Source organism: Salmo trutta, chromosome 35 (assembly GCF_901001165.1).
Source record: "Salmo trutta chromosome 35, fSalTru1.1, whole genome shotgun sequence".
In the NCBI taxonomy this organism is placed as follows: Eukaryota; Metazoa; Chordata; class Actinopteri; order Salmoniformes; family Salmonidae; genus Salmo; species Salmo trutta.
The window spans coordinates 8,540,891-8,564,852 of NC_042991.1; the positions used below are offsets into that span (position 1 = coordinate 8,540,891).

Genomic DNA, 23,962 nt, shown 5'->3' on the forward strand with positions numbered 1-23,962 from the left:
AATTGAAGAATATTAGTGAAGACATCAAAACTATGACATTACACACATGAAATCATGTAGTAACCAAAAAAGTGTTAAACAAATCAAAATATATTTTATATTTGAGATTCTTGAAAGTAACCACCCTTTGGCTTCATGACAGCTTTGCACACTCTTGGCATTCTCTTAACCAGCTCCATGAGGTAGTCACCTGGAATGCATTTCAATTAACAGATGTGCCTTGTTAAAAGTTAATTTGTGGAATTTCTTTCCTTAATGCATTTGAGCCAATCAGTTGTGTTGTGACATGGCAGGCGTGGTATACAGAAAATATCTCTGTTTGGTAAAAGACCAAGTCCATGTTATTACTTTAAGACATGAAGGTCAATCAATCCAGAAAATGTCAATACATTTTCAAGTTTCTTCAAGTGCAGTTACTACATGATTCCATATGTGTTTTTAATGTCTTCACTGTTATTCTACAATATGGAAAGGTGTGTCCAAACTTTTGCCTGGTACTGCATATGAAAGACCAACTTTAAGTATCCATAGAGAATTTGTTTCATTACATAAAGCAAGAAAAATGGTCAATTTACCAAATATGTGGGTGATGCAAACGCAACACAATTGTTTCAATGAAAATAGAACTGAAAACCATTGCTGAAGTCAAACTTCAAACAAATAAGCCTATGCATGGCAAGTCTTTGAAGACTCTCCTTGGAGTATAGAATGTAAACAAAACCTAATAAATAGAACATTTTAGCACATAAGCACCTGTGCATTACACATGAAACCAAACATAGAATCTAACATAGAATCTAAGAATCCCCAATAGTGTTGTTTACTTTCTATTAAATGACTGCACTTTCTTGACTCTAAGAAAATGTTGAAGGATCAGAATGAAAAAAAAAGCTAAATTAATACTTAATGACCATGGCACTATTATCATTACCTCCGGGTCTCTGGGTTAATATCTATGGGTATTTGTGGTGAGAGTGAAACCACAAATCACAATACAATTTGAAAAGCCTTTTTAAAGGGAGGAGGGATAGCTCTGCAACAAGAGTGACACGTGTGTGGGTGGGTGCTGTTGTGTGCATTCTGTTTTAATTGTTGACCAATTGTCTTTTCTGTCTGATTTAGTGTGTAAAGTTCCTAATTGTTAGTTATGTGCCTGCCATGTGGACTCTGCGTTGTGTATTTATCCAATTTGGAGTGTGACACTGTTGGCTGCAGAGTGGAGTGGCAATGGGACCATTCAATCTAATGAATGGCCTTTTATTCTTTCCTCACTTTACCGTGAAATTAAAAGCGTGCGACACACAAATATATCCTCTCCACAGAGTGAGGCCTTTCCTTTTTGTCCTCTTGTCTCTTCCCTCTCCTCCCTCTCCTCCCTCTCTCATTCCTCCTGCGTGTTGGAGAGGTCCGCTAGTCACATTAGCTCTGCCTGTGCTTTTTCATGTTGTCTTTCCCGAGTGGCACCACTACCACCATTAGCCCAGGCAGCACTGTAAATTCAGACTGCCTGCCTGGGCAGACTGAAGAATGGCATCCAAAGCAAAAGCACCTCTCCCTTTCTTTAATTAGCATTTTTCCAACATCAAAATGTTTCCCACGGCCTCCCAGGACCAAGCTCCTCCTGAATTAATTATTTACAGTCTTGCCTTCTTCCTCCTTTTTCTTTCCTTTGAAAGCAGTCACGGTTTTCTCTCCCTATCCTCTCTGTCTTCCTTCCTATTTTTGTTCTCTTTCTTCTTCCTCTCTTCTCTCTCTCTCTTTCCTCTACCTCTGTCTCTTTTATCCCCCTCCCCCCTCTCTCATCCCATCTCTCTCTTTCTCACACTCTCTTTCTCTCTCTCTCTCCCTCTGGGATGGACTCTCAGGACAACACTTCCTTTAGGTGTGCTTTAATTATTTAGGACATGTTTTGTGTGTAAAATCGTGAATTTGTGCTTGATTCAAGACTGCTTGGGTATTCATGATTGCTGGAGTGCAGCAATAGATGGTGCTGGACCAGAGCAACACAACTACTCTACAGTTATTTTCAAATATGTGTGCTTAAAATAATTATATTACGTTTATGTTCCTCCCTTGTAATATAGTTCATCTCAAAGCAATGATTAAACTCGGAAATAGTGTTAGACTTCACACTTAAGTCTGCCTTTTTGTAATATGTTCAGAATCAGAATTACTCCCCAAAACAGAGTTTTGCAGATGATAATCTGCCCAGATAGAGAATAAATGATTGCAAACAGGGCTGCAGTAAGACTTGGACACATAAACTTTATTTAATCTACAGGGAGTAACATCTTCTTTCGATCGTTCATTTAACAGTGAGGTCAGACCTGAAAGGAGAGGTGAGGATGAATTCCAGCCACAGTTACCCCAGAGATTAAGTTGAAAAGAGGGGAGATAACCCTTATCCTTGCCCTGGTCCACACACTGAAGTGTGTGTGTGTGTGTGTGTGTGTGTGTGTGTGTGTGTGTGTGTGCGTGCGTGCGTGCGTGCGTGCGTGGCCCAATACACCTCTCTCAGGATGCCGCTCTCATCTCACCTCATTCCAAAAATCATCCTGTTCTCATCTCATCAAATTGCTAATGGGATAGGGGAGGCTGCTGTAAGAGAGGGACAGTGACATAGATTACACACAGTACTGGTTAAGTCTGAGCTTAACCTGAAAATGCATCCAGCCTAAAACCAAAAAGGCCTTATTCACAGGTGTTGTTTTGTACTCTTTTTGCTAATTTACATTAATATACACTGAGTCTTTGTAAGAAATAAGTAGCATGGTTTACCATTCTGTGTATGAATGTTTGAATCACAGCTATGTTATGTATGTTATTATTGTGTTATAGCATAAGATACATATTTTTATAGGTATTCACAATTTGTTGTATGGAGCTAGTCGAGAAAACTTGCATAAAATCTCTAGAGCTTACAAAAGCCCAAACCCAGTCACTTTTTACATTTCTTAAAAGGGCTCCCTTTCACTGCTACTGCAGAGGCCTTGACTCTCTCATATTGAGCTAACAAGTCATCGCCTCACTGTTTGTGAGGCAATTTAATGTCTACATTCGGGGAGAGTGGCAATACTCTGCTAGCTAAATTACAGTTGTTATCGCACTTGTTCAAAGGTCTCCCAAGAGGAAATATCACATACTGTACCCCCACACTTACTTACAAATGACTGTAGAAAAAGTAAGCTGCATTATGGGTAATACGCTTACTAGTATTGCTAAAGCAGTGAGTTTTTGATTTGTCATCAATGTCTTAAACTGCCAAAGTGTATTTATCAGGCAAGTGTATGAACATACATTTGAAATAAACCAGACTATGGCAAACAATATAACGGAACAATATTTCCCATTGGTATTTAATCCCTTTGTGTGTTTCCATTCTCTTACACAGTATGCACCATAAAGGGATTTGGGCTGGAATGGAAAGTGCTAAATGTTTTGGGACAAATGTCAAGTCTATATAACATATTTTATTTTCTGTCAGTAAAAAATGTAGAGTTTGCATTCTCTTTCAACAGCACAGCCATACTACACTCTTAGGGGAAAAAGGTGCTATCTGGGACCTAAAGTGGTTATTCGGCTGTCCCCATAGGATAACCCTTTGCAGAACTCTTTCTGGTTCCAGGTAGAACCCTTTTGGGTTCCATCTAGGACCCTTTCAACAGATCGTACTACATTGAACCTAAAAGGGTTAGAACTGGGACCAAAATTGGTTCTCCTATGGAGACAACCGATAAACCCTTTTGAAACCCTTTTTTCTAATAGTGTAGTTAACTTTCTGCAACATGACAAAATCCAATGTAAAGCAGTATTATGTTGGCAACAAAGAAAGTAATTTGAAAACCATAATTATTGTTGGATAAAATAAATGAACGTTATCTTCGTTTTTTTCAACAGAAATGTGCTGCTGTTATGTTTAATATTTCCCAAACACCAAATAACACTTTCTCACTCTGGCGTTGGAAGCCTAATGTATTCAGCATGGTGGAACTGAGTAGAACACAGCCATAAAGTCCCCGAAGCTCATCCAATCCAATCATTGTCTCCTATTAGTGCAGACCTCTGCGGAAAATTGGAGAACAGGAAAAAAGGAGTACAGGAAAAAAGGGATGGTGACTTAGACAGAATTCTGTCAGCCTTTCTCCCACCTGACCACACATACACACACCCACACGCATTGTGAGGTCATTTTTACAGTTAATCAGCTGAATGACGTTTACAGCAGGATGAAGATGATTCATTAAAGAGCAGGAACTCCCCCTCAAAAAAAAAGCTCCCGGTTGAAACAACCTATGTGGCATTGATAGTAGTCATAAGCATCAAGTGTAGTTCAAAAATGTACTGAAAAGTAGAAGTAGGATAACTTTGGTCATAATGTAAATGTTTTCCATAACAGATTTTTGTGAGATTTAATTAGAGTCTATGGGCCCGAGGCTGGGTTTCTACTAAGCTAACATATGGAATTGTTTTAAGATGGTCATATCAAGGATCATTTAGCTATTTGATTGGAATTTTAGGACCCTTTTAGGTATAAAAATATTTATCGAAAGAAAATATTTGATGAAACATTGAATTTGTCCTTAATGCTCTTAGCCGACAGGAACATATTGAATAACATTCATACCTGGCAAAAACATTAACAATCAACAATAAGTATACGTTGATGTGCCTTTCCTACATCTGAGAGATATACAGTGCCTTCACAAAGTATTCACACCCCCTGACTTTTTCCACATGTTGTTGTGTTACAGACAAAATTTAAAATGCATAAATTGTGATTTAATTTTTTTTGTCACTGGCCTACACAAAATACCCCATCATGTCAAAGTGGAATTATGTTTTTCCAAATGTTTGCAAATTAATAAAAAATGAAAAGCTGAAATATCTTGAGTCAATAAGTATTCCCTTTGTTATGGCAAGCGTAAATAAGTTCAGGAGTTAACATTTTCTTAACAAGTCACATAGTGTTTAACATGATTTGTCAATGACTACCTCTTCTCTGTACCCGACACATAAAATCATTTGTAAGGTCCCTCAGTTGAGCAGTGAATTTCAAAAACAGATTAAAATACAAAGACCAGGGAGGTTTTCCAATGCCTCACAAACAGTTACTACCCTACAGTATTAGTAGATGGGTAAAAATATTGAATATTTCTTTGAACATTAATTACACTTTGAATGGTGTATCAATACACCCAGTAAATACAAAGATGCAGGCTTCCTTCCTAACTTGACAGACTTGCAATTGCCGGAGAGGAAGGAAACCGCTCAGGGATTTCACCATGAGGCCAATGGTCACTTTAAAACAGTTACTGGCTGTTATAAGAGAACACTGAGGATGGATCAACATTATAGTTGCTCCACACTACTAACGTAATTGACAGAGGGGAAAAAAAGGAAGCCTGAACAGAATATAAATATTCTAAAACATGCATCCTGTTTGCAACAAGGCCCTAAATTAATACTGTAAAAAATGTGGCAAAGCAGTTCACTTCTCGCCTTGAATACAAAGTGTTATGTTTGAGGCAAATCCAATACAACACTGTCTCTCCATATTTTCAAAAATTGTGGTGGCTGCATCATGTTATGGATATCCTAGGAATCGTTAAGAACTGGGGAGTTTTTCAGGATAAAAATGAAATGGAATGGAGTTAAGCAGAGGCAAAATCCTAGAGGAAAACCAGGTTTATTCTGCTTTCCACTACACACTGGGAGATTAATTCACCTTTTAGCAGGACAATAACCTAAAACAAGGCCAAACCTACACTGGAGTTGCTTACCAATGAGACAGTGAATGTTCCTGAGAGGCCGAGTTACAGTTTTGACTTAAATCTACATGAAAATCTATGGCAAGACCTGAAAATGGCTGTCTAGCAATGATCAACAACCAATTTGACAGAGCTTGAAGAATTTAGAAAAGAACAAGCGGCAAATGTTGCACAATCCAATTGCGGAAAGATCTTAGTGTCACGAATCCCACCGAAGGTGGCTCCCCTGCCTGCTCGGGCGGCGCTCGGCGGTCGTCGTCACCGACCTACTAGCCGCCGCTGATCCCTTTTTCCTTTTCGTTTGGTATGTCTTATTGTTTGCACCTGTTCCTCATTTGGTCTTTTGATTTTGGTTATTTAAGCCTGGTTAGCCCGCCCAGTGTTGTGCGGGATTATTTTAGCGTCAGGTTGTACTTTTGTCGTTGGATGTGCTGGCGATTATTTACTTAATATTGTATACATGCTGTGCACCTGTTTTGGGCACTTGGCAATTTTCCCACGCCGTTTGTGTTGGCGTTGATCGTGTTGTTTTTTTTGTTCAAAATAAACACGAAGTTCCGTACCTCTGCTCTCTGCGCCTGACTCCTACCACCACTCCTAGCAACACTGTGACACTTAGAGACTTACCCAAAAAGAGTAACAGCTGTAATCGCTGCCAAAGGTGCTTCTACATAGTTTTGACTCGGGTGTGAATACTTAGGTAAATTTGATAATTCTGTATTTAATTTTCTATAAATTAGCTAACATTTCTAAAAACATATTTTCACTTTGTCATTATGAGGTACTGGCTGTGAATGGGTGAGAAAAAACATACATTTAATACATTCTGAATTCAGGCTGTAACACAACAAAATGTGGAATAAGTCAAAGGCACTCCAAGAAAGCTCAGGAAATTATTTATATATATTTTTTACACATATTTAACCCCTTTTTTTGGCAGTAAAGTACTGGGCGTCGTAGAGCAAAACATGTACGTGTTTGTGAGAGTCTCTGCTTTCGATGGCGGGGTCATATTAGTTTGTAGCCCAAACGGTACAGACCTTTCCATGAGAAGACCGATTTCCAGGATGTTTATTGGTCTGACAAACACCGCTGTAGCTCATCCACCTTCCAGCGTAGAAGCAGAAAGCCGACATCAGCGGATGCAGTGGATTGAGATGCAGCCCATGCAAAAAATACACTGAACAAAAATATAAATGCAACATGTTACAATTTCGAAGATAGATTTTACTGAGTAAAAGTTCATATAAGGAAATCAGTCAATTAAAATAAATGCATTAGGCCCTAATCTATGAATTTATAGAGGTGTGCGGGAAAACAAGACAAAACAAATGGAAAATGCAAGGTTGATCAGCGATGGCTAGAAGACCAGTGACGTCGACCGCGGAACGCCGCCCGAACAAGGAGAGGAACCGACTTCGGCGGAAGTCGTGATAGATACCTTAAAAAAGAGGTGTGGATCAGAAAACCAGTCAGTATCTGGTATGACCACCATTTGCCTCACACGGCGTGACACATCTCCTTCACATAGAGTTGATCAGGCTGTTGATTGTGGCCTGTGAAATCTTGTCCCACTCCTCTTCAATGGGTGTGTGAAGTTGCTGGATATTGGCGGGAACTGGAACACGCTGTTGTAAACATTGATCCTGAGCATCCCAAAAATGCTCCATATGTGACATGTATGGTGAGTATGCAGGCCATGGAAAAACTGGGACATTTTCAACTTCAAGGAATTGTGAACCGATCATTGCGACATGGGGAAATGCGTTATCATGCTGAAACATTAGATGATGGCGGCAGATGAATGGCACGACAATGGGCATCAGGATTTCATCACGGTATCTCTGTGCATTCAATTTGCAATCGATAAAATGCAATTGTGCTCGATGTCAGTAGCTTATTCCTTCCCATACAATAACCCCGATGCACCATGGGGCACTCTGTTCACAAAGTTGACATCAGCAAACCGCTTGCCCAAACAATGCCATACACACTGTCTGCCATCTACCCGGTACAGTTGAAACCGGCATTCATCCGTGAAGAGCATACTCCTCCAGCATGCCAGTTGCCATCGAAGGTGAGAATATTCTCACTGAAGTCGGTTTCGACATCGAACTGTAGTCAAGTCAAGACCCTAGTGTGGACGAAGAGCACACAGATGAGCTTCCCTGAGACGTTTTCTGACAGTTTGTACAGATATTTTTGGCTTGTGCAAACCCACAGTTTCCTCAGCTGTCCAGGTGGCTGGCCTCATACGATCTCGCAGATGAAGATCCAGATGTGGAGGTCCTGGGCTGGCGTAGAAACTTGTGGTCTATGGTTGTGAGGCCGGTTGGACGAACGGCCAAATTCTCTAAAATGACGTTGGAGGCGGCTTATGGTAGAGCAATGAACATTAAATTATCTGGCAACAGCTCTGGTGGACATTCCTGCAGTCAGTATGCCAATTGCACTCTCCCTAAAAACTTTAAAGATCTGTGGGAATAGGCCTAGTCCATCTTGCGCATGGACTAACCTACAGCCTATGTTCTGTTCAGTTTGAGAAGGAGAGCACGAAGAGGAGAAGGAGAACCAGAGGTCAACTTTGATAGCTTGCTAATACTGTAATTGATTTTTATTAAAAACAATATGTTTCTTGCCATGATTAACCTCACAATAAGCCAGAGTCGAGTAACTGACATTGTGGTGCTGAAACTTGAAGCAGCAGCTGCGGCACAATCAATCGGAAATGGACAACTCATGGTGCCTCATGGTTCCGTGTCAGTGAAGTGCTGTTAAGTTAAAAACAAGACTCGAATTGAGGGGATATGAGAGGGTAGGATATACCACAGGCCTGCTTTTTTTAAAAGAAAATGACAAAAAGCACAGGCTTGTACAGAAAGTGAAAAGCCTTCTGTACAATAGAAGATGTTAAAACCCAGACACCTTAAGATTTTTAAGAAAATAAAATGGATCCGATTATGTAAAATTATCTATAACGGCGCTTTGGTCCGCAATGCTTTATGCTAGAAACAAGCTGTAAAATACCCGGGAATGACGTGAACTCCGATGCAAATGAGGATATCATAGTTTTGTTTCTTTGACATTCAGAGGCTAAGCTACAACCTTCTATAGCCGAGGAGATAAAATGTTTTACTTTGCTTGGGAAATAATCTAATTCTGCCACTATCAATTGATTAAGCTTTTCACTTTCTGTACAATAGAAGATGTTAAAACCCAGACAGCTTTAAGGAAAACACTTGTGACCTTCTCTCGTTGGGTTAAGCCATGGAAGAAAAGTAGCCAGTAGTTAAAGCTTACATTTTTCTGCGTCTCTATCTGGGCCTACTCTGTCTGGCGTGGAAAGGTAGGCCTAACTTTTGAAAGTACCATGCTCAGATTTCTAATGACATCTCAGACTATTTGCATCCCCCCCATATACGCTGCTGCTACTCTCTGTTTATTATCTATGCATAATCACTTTAACTCTACCTACTGTACATGTACATATTACCTCAATTACCTTGACTAACCGATGCCCCCGCACATTGACTCTGTTCCTGGTACCCCCTGTATATAGCCTCGCTATTGTTATTTTACTGCTGCTCTAGGGCTAAGGCTCCTTTTTTCCAAATTCCGCCTGACTGACGTGCCCAAAGTAAACTGCCCTGAAGCCAGGATATGCATATAATTCGTACCATTGGAAATAAAACACTTTGAAGTTTGTAGAAATGATAAAATAATGTAGGAGACTATAACACAATAGATATAGTAGTAGAAAATTCAAAGAAAAACCAACCAGAAATTATTTTATTTTGAGAGACCATGCTCTTACAATGGAAAGTATAGGGGCATTCTGAATTCTATCTCCCAGGATGCAATTCCTATGGCTTCCACAGGGTGTCAGCAGTCTATGTTCAAGGTTTTAGGCTTGCAACTTCCAAAATGAATAAGAAATATGAGTTTTTGTACAAGGACACAGTCTTGGAAATTCGTGTTTGGGCGTGCGATGAAGACAAGACGCACTTGCTAGAATTGGTTTCCTATTAAACATACTTATTTCCGTAAGAAATATTATATTTTGATTACATTTTAGGGTATCTGAGGAGTAAATAGAAATGTATTTCACTTGTTGAAATAAAGTTTAGCGGTAGATTTTCGGATTCCTTTCTCTCCATGTTGAACGAATGGATTACTCAAATCGATGGCGCCAACTAAACAGACTTTTTGGGATATAAAGAAGGATTTTATCTAACAAAACAACACTACATGTTATAGCTGGGACCCTTTGGATGACAAATCAGAGGAAGATGTTCAAAAAGTAAGTGAATATTTAATCGCTAGTTGTGAATTTATAAAACCTGTGCCGGTGGAAAAATATTTTGATGTGGGGCGCCGTCCTCACATAGCATGCTTTCGCTGTAATGGCTACTGTAAATCGGACAGTGCAGTTAGATTAACAAGAATTTAAGCTTTCAAACGATATACGACACTTGTATGTACCTAAATGTTTAATATCCATAATTTGTGTGATTATTTATTTTAATTACTTGTTACTTTTATTTACATTTTTTACACATCTATTTTTTACTTAGCACTTATTTTTATTAAAACTGCATTGTTGGTTAATGTAAGTAATCATTTCACTGTAAGGTCTAAACCTGTTGTACTCAGCGCATGTGACAAATAAAAATTGATTTGATTTGATACAGGGACAGTGTCGTTGCAAACAAGACACACTGATTTGGCATTGGAGAAATATGATAAGATGAATACATAGGCCTATCTCTCTGTCCATTCTTAGCATGTAATTTCTGTAATTTGTGTGGTATTAAAAAATATTCTATTAATGTGTTTAATGATGTAGAACTGCATGAAATGTTGATAAAAGGAAAATATTTCCCGGACCTGCAAATACAATGATAGATTCATGCAATGCTTTTACCATAAAGGAGATCTTTCCACCCCTACTCTAGTCCACGGTGGTCTGTGAGCCCATAACCTTCTGTCCAGCAGCCCTGAGCGCTATCAAAAGTCCTGTGTTGCCATGTAATACTTACAGGATGAAGAACAGTTTGTAAGACTGCATATTTAAGGCTCTGGTCTGTACAAGAAGAGCGGGTAAATGGTAGACATGTTCTCTGCTATCCCCTTTATGTTTGAATTATTATTTGGGGTATAGGGGAGGGTCACTCTTTAATTTTCAAGTGTTCAGGTAGGGTTGAGGTAAAATATATTTTGCTGAAGGGAGGACCACCCATTTTCATTTCAGAGAGGTCCAATTTTCTCCTTTACAAATAAATATCCCTTACGTTAGCTAACTTTCTCTTGTCACTTTCCCTTCCCCTATTGTGTTGAACTATTGGGTTTGTTGTTACTAGTTAAAATTAGAGGATAACTTATTCTACTCTTACTGTAAACAACTTGATCAAGCCTATAAATATGCAAAACTGTTAACAAAATGATTGCACATTAATAGGTAGTTGTGGCTTCAGCAACTTGAACCAGCACTGAAATGTGAGCAGTGAGGTTAATTTCTCCCCCCTTGTCTGTGCAGGACATCCCACCCATCCCACCCTTACACCCAGACAGATGTAAAGAACTTTGGAACCTCCCAGCCACCAGGATAATCACCATGTCCCAGGATTTTATTCAGGAGTATGAAACATCACAATGTTAGACACATACTGCACTGTTAAACCTTGAAACATAAGCATTTCACTGCACCTGCTATAACATCTGCTAATAAACGTTGATTTGATTTGAGATAGAAATAGATTCACCCATGTTATTGCTAATCGTGCAGATTTGTCAGGTCATTGTCATTTATGAAGCTCATTCCGAAATACAGACGTGATTTCTGTCCCAGGGGATTGCACTGTGTGCAAGTCTTTCATTTAGAGTTTAATGGGGTGTTAGTGAAGGGCTGGAATAAAAACCTGCAAACTCCAGTACTGTGTATAGAAAAACCATTGCTTGTCATGAATAAATCATGTACTGAACAAGCTTATGAATGTTGGAAGTTAATTTAATTGAGATGTCCCTCACTTTGGAATGCCTTGTTTTGTACAGTGGACTGTGTTTTAATAAGAACTCATGCACAGATACAGGAAAACCAATACAAATGTTCACATTTGTTCTGAAATGACAAGTGTTGATGTCTGTACATGTTTCTGGTATTGAGGCGTGGGTATCTAGTGAATACAGTTCTGTCTAATCCCTTACAAAAAAAGAGAGAAAGGCATCAACACAATAATATTACAATGCTGTATTCATTTTACTGAATAGATATTCCTGTCTGATATGCACTTATAATATTATATTGGACATGTTATCCTTCATCACATGCCAGTGTTTGTTGTGTATGCAGTGCATTTATCTTACATTAGGATGAAGAAGATTAGACCTTCAAATCTAGTTAGATTGTATCATATCACTGTAGTGATCAATTAATATCAAAGTATGTTATCTTGAACCTCAGTGTCATTTAACAATATGCACAGGTGTGATAGTTATATGAATGAATCACAACGCAAACCTAGTCATTAGAAGAAAAAACATGAGCTATTCTGGCTATTAATAATTCATAAACATTCAGTATAATACCTTTTTTCTCAAAAGAATTGTAGCTCGTTTCTTGCATGCAAGCTTACCTGTCATATTTCCAGCAGAAGATCAAGCAAAATGTGATAGGAGGATCTACACCATTGAATAATTATACTGGTCGGTGTCAATTTAATTCATTAATAGGCACTGAGGAGATCGATTCTGTTACTTGTTTACTTGTTACTCGTGTCAGATATTTCCATTTTGGGATAGCTGTTCACTGAATTGCTAGCACTAGTTGCTCACTCTGCTACAGTGGCTACAATGTAAACAAGCAAACGTCTTGTAAACAAACAAACGTCACTCACTCAGGGGAACGCAGTTTCATGTGAAGCTGCCAGGTAGGCAGCAGGCAGCTGCATTTGGATTGGGATACAGCCAAAGTAATTTGCATATCCCTCCCTGGCAAGGGTGGAGCCACTGGGCAGCAGAATGCAATGCCCCCTGGACTGAAGACTCAGAAAAATAGGAAAAATGTACCCTCTGTTAAATTACACATTTCTCAAGGTAGGAATATCGCAAAAATATGGCCAATGGCTCATTTGAGAGAACACGACCTCCCGTGTTATGACCTTGACCAGTATTGAAATCTGACATGTATGATAGACATTTTCTGAATCTAAAAGTCATCTTCCTATTAACTTCTAGAGTAGTGAGAGCGCCTTTATCACAATGCTAAGTCTTACCGGCTGTATTTCTGCCTGTGTGAACGGCAAGAGCTCATGATACACATGAAAACATGAAATGAGCCCGGGAATCGATAGAACATCGCTCAGAGATGCCCAAAAACGATATAACATTCAAAACGCGTGAATCTTTCCTTTAATCTCAGAGGGCTAATGCAGTGGGCTTTAGATCAATGGGCTAACATGGTCTTGAGCCAACAAGCAAGCTGGCCACCAGGTACAGAACAAGTCACTCCTCTGACTCTAGCATATTGGAACTGGCAGAATACAATATGCTTTTCATACACAGTGGAGCATCTTGAAAAACCACACAAAGGCAGTAGACAGTGGGGGCGTTTTGCAATAAAACAAAAGGTAATGTATTCTGCTTCAAAGCTTTTATTCACCTCTGACTCTCAGGTCTGTCATTGCAGTTTAACCCAAGCTAATCTTCCTTCAGTCCTCCGTCAACTCCTGTTATAAACACATATCAACATAGTTATACCATACATGTCTGGTGATTCACGACTATGTCTTTATTCACTTTGATATGCAAATGCATATCACATTTCATTGAAAAGAGAAAACAGACTAGAGTAAATCATTTTCACTTCCCTTCTGAACTTCTCCTTTGTTTCTATTTCATTCAACAACGCTCATGATATTCTTCTTTTTTTACTTCCCAATAGCATTTCCCATCTGTTTGTCCTGAAAGGAAATGTAAAGCCCCTGAGGTGTCTTTGAGGTACAAACGTATAACACTAATTGGTGTTTTGTCATCTTTTGACTGCATTTGATCTCTATAATGACACAGTCTCAGTGTGTCTGTCTGTGTCAAGTGTATAGTCCCTATAAGACAGCTCTTATAGTCAAAGCTGAGCATTAATGGTCTGAAATAACAGTCAATTTGATCAGGTCAGGATTGGAATGGACGGGCTGTCTTTGTTCTCTGTCGGATGCCTTCAAGCAACCCCAAAGCACTGGCTGAAAGATTGGTCCATTAAAGGAATCGAAATATCTTCTTTTTTTTAGCTTTGTCATTTAAATCATCTCTTGGTGAAAAGCTCTGAAAAGAAAAGAGGGGGAAATAAAAGAGCAAAAACTAATTTATGTCTTGAGGAGTCACAGATGACCTTTTTGTAAAAGAGTTGCCATTGAGGAGAATATTTCATATTATGGAGAATTGGAGCTTAGTGAAACATCCCACTCAGTCAAGTTTAATTTCAGACTGTGTAAGCTTATCTATCATCTCATTTGAAATGCAAAGGGGAAAGCAGAGTTTTGCTGCAGTTTGTTTCTCATAACCCCAATGTTATGCAATGACGCTCATTCAAATTATAAATTTTTCATAGTAAATTCCGGGCTGTATGTTACAGAAGGTTTAAGGCCATATCATCTCTTTGCCCCTTCTCACAGAAGTTGTATGTTTGTGTTTGTATAGTATGTATGTTCTTGACCCAACAAGCTTTCACAGTCTCATTGCGGAATTAGACGTTCATCCACGTTTCAAAACGTCAAATTTTGAAGTTGTTCCTATCGTCAAATTTAGGAGTGTTTTCGTTGCTCCTGCTGCTCTGTATCATTCCATTGAGTACCACAGTATGAGTCATAATACCTGGAAATTGTTACATTTTTTGTTGTTGCAATTAATATTTCCATCTTGGATTTTAGAACTACTTCATATAAGGTCTGTGTTTCGTGTGGGTTTACCCTGGCGAGACGTTTTAATAACCGCGCAAATCTGTCTCGGACAAGGTAACTTTTATCAATAATGAAGAAAATTAAGGTGAATATATTGATAAACCTCAGCTTGTTTGAGAGAGAATAGCACAGCTATCAAAATGTCAAGCCAAGGTAAGCACACACCAAACACAATTAATGTGAAAAATGAATTGCAGATTATGGGTATTATGACGCGTCTACTGTGGCGGACTATTTCTCCAAGCGTCAAATTTGGAAGTTAACGGTTAAATTTAGGCACTCATTCTGAATGATTAAAAACTTTTTCAGGATTGGTGGGTCTCCTGCTGGACGGTTGAGCTAATGTAGGCTAATGTGATTAGCAAGAGGTTGTAAGTAACAAGAACATTTTCCAGGACATAGAGATATCTGATATTGGCAGAAAGCTTAAATTCTTGTTAATCTAACTGCACTGCCCAATTTACAGTAGCTATTACAGTGAAAGAATGCCATGCTATTGTTTGAGGAGGGTGCACAGTTTTGAACATGAAATATTATTAATAAACAAATTAGGCACATTTGGGCAGTCTTGAAACAACGTTTTGAACAGAAATGCAATGGTTCCTTGGATCAGTCTAAAACTTTGCACATACACATACACATACAAAATCGAAATTGTACCTGGGCTGGAATAATAAATTATGGCCTTTCTCTTGCATTTCAAATATGTATTTTTTTCTTTGTATTATCTTTTATCAGATCTAATGTGTTATATTCTCCTACATTCCTTTAATATCCCCACAAACTTCAAAGTGTTTCCTTTCAAATGGTACCAAGAATATGCATATCCTTGCTTCAGGGCCTGAGCTACAGTCAGTTAGATTTGGGTATGTCATTTTAGGTGAAAATTTCAAAGAAATTTAGAGGATAAGAGGTTTTTAGGTTAGGATTAAGTTTAGGATAGGGTTAAAACCAAAAATAAATAACCTGTATCCACAACTGGGATTAAACACACAACCTTTTGATCCACAGTCATGGGATTATGTCATGGGATTATGCCCATCCACCACAACGCACCTGCAAAACCCAAGCCTACTTGATGGTAATAGCGCTCACTGTTGCCCCTAGTGGCCGGTTTGAAGGCATTTCCCAATATGCTCTGCCAAGGACATAGATACTGTAGATGTCCAATTTCAATCAATCTTGATGTTCTTGACCTTGGCAGAGCATATTCTTTATGGACTCATTACATGTAGGCTATCCACCTTGAAGGAACAATATGATGTCACTTGATTAGGAACGGAGAGGGCTTTCTCAGATTGTACATTCCCTTGACTTGTACATTCCCTTAGAGATTCGTATACTACATATCTATTTCATGACTAGCTGATCTTTCCACAAACACTACATCCACAAGAATTCAAAGTTCAAGTTCTACATTGTTTATGGCAATTGTTTTTTTGTTTTTTTACATTTTAGTCATTTAGCAGACACTCTTATCCAGAGCGACTTACAGTAGTGAATGCATACATTTCATAAATTTTCTTTTTGTACTGGCCCCCCGTGGGAATCGAACCCACAACCCTGGCGTTGCACACACCATGCTCTACCAGCTGAGCCAGACTAGATGTTGAAATGACATCTGTGCCCAGATCCTACATCTGTGCCCAGTGGGTAGGATCTGTCTCCTATATAGTGTACTGTATGTCTCACTATCAACCATCTCTGTCAATTAGAAGACATTCAGAAAGAAGCCCATGTTCATATATAAATTCAACCAATGAACCATGATATTGCACTCATCTACTGTAAATCAATCTACTCATACTTTAATACAATACAGGATATTTGCAATAGAGCCTGTGCATGGTTAGAACGCATAATAGCTGATAGTTAAAGTCAGTCACGCATCAGTGTGACTCCCTCGTGGTAACTGTTCAAACTCATGCAGAAGACTATTTATTTCTCACGTACAGTGCTTATCATGAGTATTCACCCCTCTTGGATTTCTTCAAATGTTATGTTATAAAGTGGGATTAAAATGGATTTCATTGTCATTTTTGTCAATACTCTTTAATGTCAAAGTGGAAGAACAATTCATTTTCTTTTTAAGATTCATGAAAAAATAAACACTAATACACATTGATTAGATTAGTATTCAAACCCCTGAATCAATACTTGTGAAAAACACCTTTGGCAGCAATTACAGCTGTGAATCTTCTTGGGTAAGTCTCTAAGAACATTGCACACCTGGATTGTGCAATATTTGCCAATTATTCTTTTCAAAATTCTTCAATCTCTGTCAAGGTGTTGGGGATCATGGCTAGTCAGCCATTTTCAAGTGTTGCAATAGATTTTCAATCAGATTTCAGTCAAAACTGTAACTTGGCCACTGAAGAACATTCACTGTGTTCTTGGTAAGCAACTCCAGTGTATATTTGGCCTTGTGTTGTAGGTTATTGTCCTGCTAAAAGGTGAATTCCTCTCCCAGTGTCTGGTGTAAAGCAGACTGAGGCATCTTTTCCTCTAGGATTTTGCCTGTGCTTAGCTCCATCCTGTTTCTTTTTATCCTGAAAAACTCCCAAGTCGTTGTTGATGTTAAGCATACCCATACCATGATGCAGCCACCACCATGCTTGAAAATAAGAAGGCAGTTTATCAGTGGAATGTTTTGCATTCAGGCCAAAAATGTTTTTGCAGCATTACTTCAGTGCCTTGTTGCATACAGGATGCATGTTTAGGAATAATTTTATTAGGTCATTATTGTGGAGTCACTATAATGTTGTTGATCCATCCGTATCTTTCACCCATGACAGCCATTGAACTCTGTAGCTGTTTTAAAATCACCAATGGACTCATGGTGACATCCCTGAGCAGTTTCCTTCCTGTCCTGCTGCCAGGTAAAGGAAGGATGACTGTATATTTGACGTGTCTGGATGGTTTAGTACATCACACCAAATTAAATAAAATTTTTCTTTTCACATGATTTGTAAACAACAGGTGTAGATTAACAGTGAAATGCTTACTTACAGGTCATTTTCCAACAATGCAGAGTTAAAGATAAAAAAACTAACAAAAAATGAAATAGTGAAATGAGGAAAAAATACACAGTGAATAAGGAATAACAATAATTAGTAAAAATTACATGGCTTTATACAGGGAGCAACAGTACCGAGTCGTTGTGCAGGGGTATGAGGTAATTGAGGCAGCTATGTACACATACTGTAGGTAGGGGTAAAGTGACTAGGCAACAGGATAGATAATAGACAGCAGCAGCAGCGTGGTGAGTGTGTGTGTGAAAGTGTGTATGTTTCAAGTTTTAATGTCACATTCACAAGTACAGTGAAATGCCTTTCTTGCAAGCTCTAACCCAACAATGCAGTAATCAATAACAATGTAATACTAAAAATTACAAGGTATAACAAAAACACAGAAGATATAGTAATAAAAATATGACAAGTAAATAAACATACTATAGAAGTAAATAAACATACTATAGAAAGGTCAATTCCGGTACCATTTTTACAATGTGCAGGGCTACTGGATCGATAAAGGTAGATATGTATAGAGGTAAGGTGACTAGGCATCAGGATGATTGTATGTGAGTGGGTGTAGTGTAGGGCCTTGTGAGTGTGCATGTGTGTGTGTGTGTGGGGGGGGGGGGTGTTTGTGTGTGGCTGTGTGTGACTGTGTGTGTGTGTGGATTCAGTATGCATGTGTATGTAGTGTGTGGGTGTATGTATGTGTTGGGGTGTTAGTGTAAGTATGTATGAGTGTGTGGGTAGTGTCCAGTGTGTGTACATAGAGTCAGTACAAGATAATTAGTCCAAAAACGAGTGTATGCAGGTAGTCCGGGTAGCATTCTTGTTAAGCAGTCTTATGGGTTGGGGCTAGAAGCTGTTAAGGGTCCTGTTTGGTTCCATACTTGGTTCACTGGTACCGTTTGGGTGGCTGGAGTCTTTGACAATTTTCTTGGGCCTTCATCTGCTTTGCAGTTGCCGTACCAAGCGGTGATGCAGCCAGTCTAGATGCCCTCAATGTTGTAAGTTGTATAACTTTTTGAAGATCTGAGGGCCCATGCCAAATCTTTTCAGCCTCTTGTGGGGAAAGAGGCGCTGTCGTGCCCTTTTTACAACTGTGTGGGTGTGTGTGGGCCATGTTAATTCCTTAGTGATGTGGACACTGAGGAACTTGAAGCGCTCGACCTGCTCCACTACTAGTCCCTTCGTTTCCGTCTTGCTGATGTTGAGGAAGAGGTTGTTGTCCTGGCACTGCCAGGTCTCTGACCTCTTCCCTACAGGCAGCCTCTTTTTCATTGGTGATAAGTCCTATCACCGCAAACTTGATGATGGTGTGCGGCCACGCAGTTGTGGGTGAAAAGGGAATACAGGAGGGGACTAGGCACAACCCCCTGAGAGGCCCCCGTGTTGATGGTCAGCTTTGCGGATGTGCTGCTGCCAACCCTGACTGCCTGTGGGCGTCCCGTCAGGAAGTCTAGGATCCAGTGGCAGAGGGAGATGTTCAGTCCCAGGGTCCTGAGCTTGGTGATGACCTCGGATGGGACTATGGTGTTGAACACTGAGCTGTAGTCAATGATCACCATTCTTATATAGGTATTCCTTTTGTCCAGGTGGGTGTAGAGTGCAATAGACATTGCGTCATCTGTGGATCTGTTGGGGCAGTATACAAAATGGAGTGGGTCCAGGGTGTGTGGGATGATGGTGTTGATGTGAGCCATGGCCAGCCTTTCAAAGCATTTCATGGCTGTCATGGCTATAGATGTAAGTGCTGCTGGTCGAAAGGGATTTAGGAAGGTTACCTTGGCGTTCTTGGGCACAGGGACTATAGTGGTCTGCTTGAAACAAGTTGGTATCACAGACCTGGTCAGGGATATATTGAAAATATCAGCTGGTCAACACATGCTCTGCCTTTGCGTCATGGTACTCCGTCTGGCCTGTGGCTTTGCACATTTTAAACTGTTTAAAGGTCTTACCCACATTTGCTACAGAGAGTGAGAACACACAGTAGTCCGAAACAGCTAGTGCTCTCATGCATGGTTCTGTGTTACTTGCCTCGAAGCGAGCATAGAAGCCATTTAACTCATCTGGTAGGCTCGCATCACCAGGCAGGTCGCGGCTGGGTTCCCCCTTGTAATCCGTAATAGTTTGCAAGCCCTGCCACATCAAATCAAATGTTACTGGTCACATACACATGGTTAGCCTCTCTTGGGTAGGGGGCAGTATTTTGAAGTTTGGATGACAAATGTGCCCAAAGTAAGCTGCCTGTTACTCAGGTCCAGAAGCTATGATATGCATATGCATGGTAGTATTGGATAGAAAACAATCTAAAGTTTCCAAAACTGTTAAAACTCGAACAACAGGAGTGTAATCATTACTCCAAATTGTTGCAAAACATTCTGTTTTACAATGAAAACCAGCATTTCAATTGGACAGGTTCAGCAAACAGGGAGGGACCTACCTAAATCTGTCCAATAAAAACGCTTGTTTTTGTTCCAAAAATAACATTTGGCAACTGTTTGGAGCAATGGTTATAGCCCAGCTTCATCAAGTAGTCAGGTCGGGGACAACAGTTGTTGACAGCTGTAGCATTGAATGATCATACCAACAACTTCATTGCATCAATGCTTAGCAATAAATTCTGCAGGCAAAATATTTACTGGATTTGCGTGCAACAAAAGTCCAACATACGGCTCCAACTTCATTGCATTTTGGTACACAAGAAGTACACGCTGCGTTTGCCGTGCAGCATTGCGTTGCAGAGGCAGTTGCAGTGCGTTCTGTGTGGTGCATATTTTGGATTTATCTAACATATTAATCAAATTGCATGCATAGACAGCTTGACATAAATGGTAGCAGAAGATGAATGTTGAACTTTTGTTCAACACATATCCAGATGATGCAGTGTACCATTTTGCGCAATGACGCTGTAGGTGTGAACGTAACCGACTACATTAATTCACCTAACCCGCTGCATTAGTTCTCCTAACCTGACAGGTTAATTCACCTAACATGCCATGTTAAGTATCCTACACATCACCCTGGACACTCACTCGGAGCCATTCAATGTTGTTGTTTATGTACGTAGCTAGTTGGCTAAGCTGTAGCATTAGCAATGTCTTTAAAAAGAAAACAACTCAAAAATGTTGTAAAATCTGACAATGAGTCTGAGTATGAAAGTGATGAATCAGATTCTGACAGTGAAGTGCTGCCCCTAACCTTTATTTCCATTGAGAACCCTGAATCTGAGGACCCCTTGCCCACCGACGAAGTCCCAGGGCCCTCTGAAGATGCTGGTGGTGATGGAGTCAGACGAACAGTGGGTGAAGTGCAGGAGGTCTGCAGTAGCTGGAAGGCCTCCAGCCATTTCACCCTTCCTGGCCCTGCTGTTGGCTTTAATGAGTCCCAGTCTAGAGTACAAAGCCTCTTGCCTTCTCCCGCTGAGGCAGAGTGCATCAAACCGTTTCTGGCAGAGGAGCTGGTGGGAGACATAGTGGAGGAGACCAATCGCAGTGCCATGGAGCTAAAGGAGAAGCAAGAGCCATGGGGAAGGTAGACCACCAGATGGGAGAGAGAAAGATCAAACCAGACTGTGTGCTTGACCTTAATCACAAAATGGGGGCAGGTGGACATGATAAACAGCTTTGTGGAATACGCTCGGAAAACCACCTAGTGGTATAAGAAGATATTTTTTCCATCTGATTGACACTGCTGCCTTTAATGGCCACGTTACCGTACAAGTTTTTTTGCAATTGGACATAAAGTTCACATACAAAAAGCATAGAGTTACATTATGCAATTATATTTGCTAAATCTCTCACCTACCTCCCTACCCCCTCATCATCCTCTCCACTACCTCTCCCCCATTGGTGAGATGATTACCTACCAAAAGTACAGAGAGATCCTCATGAGAGAGCTGCTGGATGAGCACCACACCCCTCGGTGTCCATCTCCTGGCGGCTGTCCTGCTGCAGACAATCCTCTGCACTGCATTTTCCCTATGAAGTTGGGGGAGGGGGTGTTTAGGCAGTTTAATTGGAGATGCTCAAATGTCTGCTTAATTGACCTGGGGAAACACTGGGGGAGTGCTTGGGCTCTCATCAAAGAGCGAAGTTTGTCCGGCTCATCTAATCCTCGCCTTCAATTAGCATAGCACGATCCAAACATAAATTGTCCGCCAAAGGAAAATAGGATAGTTCTATGTGAATTAAGGAGGAGGCGGAACGCAGCTCATTTCAAACTGTTATTAAAACATAAAACTGTTAGAATTTTTATTTTTTATTGACAAGTTGAAACAGTTTATAGATAACGAGCAGGCAGTGCTATGGTTTGAGAGCAGGCGGGTTAACTGTCCTGTTACCTAACAATCACATTTTGGAATAGTAATCCACAGTTTTTATGCGACTAGTCATACTATATAAAATCCAAGTCATGACAGCTGTGGTGAAAACAGGATGTTTCGGTACAATTTTATAAATTCCAACAGATAATTTGTTTGTTCGACATGGTGGGATGTTTTTGTGTCTGTCAAATTAATTATGCAAGAAAGGGAAGTGGAAACGCCTTTATGCTAAAATATTGATATAGTAACCATCATATCGAAGTAAACTTGGAATCACACAATGATATGGTGTGTGGTCCTCCCACTATGACTTTGGAAACCATTAAGTTTAATAGGCTACAGATTAAATAAACTATGATGAACTTCACAGGGTGGTGAAAGTGAACGATGAGGGTGATGCTCCATTCCAATAAATATTGAGGGTCTTATTTTTGCGACATGCTTAAAAAACAGAAATACCTTATTTATACCTTAGGGCGGCAGGTAGCCTAGTGGTTAGAGCATTGGACTTGTAACCGAAAGGTCGCAGCATCGAATCCCTGAGCTGACAAGGTAAAAATCTGTAGTTCTGCCCCTGAACAAGGCAGTTAACCCACTGTTCCTAGGCTGTCATTGAAAATAAGAATTTGTTCTTAACTGACTTGCCAAGTTAAATAAAGATAAAATTACATAAGTATTCAGACCTTTTGCTATGAGACTTGAAAATTGAGCTCAGGTGCATCCTGTTTCCATTGATCATCCTTGAGATGTTTCTACAACTTGATTGGAGTCCACCTGTGGTAAATTCAATTGATTGGACATGATTTGGAAAGGCACACACCTGTCTATATAAGATCCCACAGTTGACAGTGCATGTCAGAGCAAAAACCAAGCCATGTGGTCGAAGGAATTGTCTGTAGAGCGCCGAGACAGGATTGTGTCAAGGCACAGATCTGGGGAAGGGTACCAAAAAATGTCTGCAGCAGTGAAGGCCCCCAAGAACACAGTGGCCTCCATAATTCTTCAATGGAAGAAGTTTGTAACCACCAAGACTCTTTCTAGAGCTGTCCGCCAGGCCAAACTGAGCAATTGGGGGAGAAGGGCCTTGGTCAGGGAGGTGACCAAGAACCCGATGGTCACTGACCGGACTCTGACCATGAGAAACAAGATTCTCTGGTCTGATGAAACCGAGATTGAACACTTTGGCCTGAATGCCAAGAGTCACATCTGGAGGAAACCTGGCACCATCCCTACGGTGAAGCATGTTGGTGGCAGCATCATGCTGTGGGGGTGTTTTTCAGCGGCAGGGACTGGGAGACTAGTCAGGATTGAACAATGAAGATGATCGGAGCAAAGTACAGAGAGATCCTTGATGAAATCCTGCCACAGAGCGCTCAGGAACTCAGACTGGGGTCAAGGTTCACCTTCCAACAGGACAACGACCCTAAGTACACAGCCACAGCAACGCAGGAGTGGCTTCGGGACAAGTCTCTGAATGTCCTTGAGTGGCCCAGCTAGAGGCTGTAATCGTTGCCAAAGGTGCTTCAACAATGTACTGAGTGAAGGGTTTGACTACTTATGGAAATATGATATTTGATGTATATGATATACATTTGCAAAAATGTTAAAAAAAAAGTTTTTGCTTTGTCATTATGGGATATTGTGTGTAGATTCATGAGGGAAAAATAATGTGATCAATTTTAGAATAAGGCTGTAACGTAACATAATGTGACTCGTTTCAGGAAACTAGGCATATGTTTTGCGTCACTACTTCACAGGAGAGCCATTTCAATGTAAACATTTTTATCAAAATGCGCTTTGGCAGAAATGCCTTCTGGAACATGTGAACTTTCATGTGCCTTAAAAACAAACTTGCGTGTGATCTGTAAACACAAATACAATTATTCAATTATGAGCCAAGGTAGT

At 40.1% G+C, this 23,962-nt stretch overlaps 1 long non-coding RNA gene across 1 annotated transcript; it reads right to left on the minus strand.

Annotated features, from left to right (window-relative positions):
• Positions 1-2,245: 2,245 nt before the first annotated feature.
• LOC115175216 (uncharacterized) lies at positions 2,246-6,996 on the minus strand. Its single transcript, XR_003871938.1, has 3 exons — positions 6,809-6,996; positions 2,538-2,598; positions 2,246-2,327 (listed from the first exon to the last, which is right to left on the minus strand). It is a non-coding gene; the product is annotated as an uncharacterized LOC115175216 (long non-coding RNA).
• Positions 6,997-23,962: the final 16,966 nt, after the last annotated feature.